This window comes from Aplysia californica, unplaced genomic scaffold, assembly GCF_000002075.1.
Source record: "Aplysia californica isolate F4 #8 unplaced genomic scaffold, AplCal3.0 scaffold00011, whole genome shotgun sequence".
Taxonomy (NCBI): Eukaryota; Metazoa; Mollusca; class Gastropoda; order Aplysiida; family Aplysiidae; genus Aplysia; species Aplysia californica.
In genome coordinates, this window is record NW_004797281.1 from 1,846,912 (window position 1) to 1,848,304 (window position 1,393).

The 1,393-nt window shown below is 41.6% G+C and overlaps 1 protein-coding gene across 1 annotated transcript in view; it reads left to right on the forward strand.

Annotated features, from left to right (window-relative positions):
• Positions 1-1,393, forward strand: part of LOC101859900 — a gene marked incomplete in the record, with an annotated part of 238,499 nt that overhangs the window by 125,296 nt on the left and 111,810 nt on the right.

Below are 1,393 nucleotides of genomic sequence, written 5' to 3' on the forward strand. Positions count from 1 at the left end.
GGGTTACGGGATAAATGCGATTGTGGTTTGGGGAATTCGAGACTCAGCTCTTTCCTACGTTGTGGCCTTAGGAAGACACTGTAAAATAAATTGTCCTCTTGGCCAGACCTTATCGATGGTGATCCTTAAATTTGGAGGTCCCGCCTCTTCTTATAATCTGACAGTGACGGTATTGCAAGTGGCGTTGAACCTGTGCAATATCACACGCTGACATCATGTGATTCATTTTCCAAATACTGAAGAATCCATCATTTTGGAAGAGACTGGTTGAACATGGAAAGTAACCCAGCATGCAAATGTGAGTGGCTGCGGGCGCTCTGGTGTTATAATTTGCTCCTTCTTTCCTATCTAACGTTTACTAATTACTCCTCCTTCTTTTCTGTGTATGTTACTATCTAGAAATATCTCTATTTTTCGGAATTTTGTATACTTAATTGTGCTGCAGGGGCCGTAAAACTCTTAGTAAAACTGAAAAAAAATGGTTTCTTTGTATGTTACTCTCTTACAACACCTTTTATCTTTGATACTTGTATTATGACTTTCTGGTGTTCAAGTGCCGTAAAACTGTTAGAGGGTGGTAAGAGGGTGCCACTAGCAGGTTCTACCTCTTTACATTCCTTCTGTTGTTTCTGTCTGTTTACTTTACTTTTCTTCAGTACTGGATGACAAGGGTGAGTGGTTGGCGGGTGCTCTGGTGTGGTTTGCATCTTTTTTCCTATCAAACATCTATCGCCCTTCTTCTTGTTTATGTTTGTTACTCTCTTGTAACGCTTCTGATCTTCTGGCGCTCATATGACCTTATGCAGTTGCGAGCGCGTAAAACATCTACTAAAACTAAAACTAAACTCTAATCTTCGGCACTTTTGTGACCTTATTGTGTTGCAAGTGCCGTGAAACTCAAACTAAAACCAAACTGAATGACCACTAATTTGTCAACATCCTGCGTGTTACTGAAACAAACACAATGAAAAGTTTTACTATTTTTTTCTTAAGTGAGACCAGGACAAGAAAGCTTTGCCCTAGCCAAGGACCTTACAACATATTAGTGTATAACCTCCTTGGGCCTAGCCCAGCGCTTTGTTGGCTGGCATGGCGACATGTCCAGTCAGCGGTTATTGGCAAAACCGTCAGCCAGGTTCATCTGTTATCTGCTTCCCCGTAGCAATATATTGAAAGGATTACAGGACAAACCCTTCAGACCCTGCCCCAACGCCGTACGTGAGCGATAAGATTTCATACAAATTGTCAAATTATGAGCACGAGTCCAAACTTTATCTTTGAGTAAGGCTGGCTGGTTTATAATTAAGTAACTGACTGCCGTGGTATAAAGTGAGTGTGTGTGCGTGTTTCTGTGTGTGTGTGTGTGTGTGTGTGTGTGTGTGTGTGTGTGTGT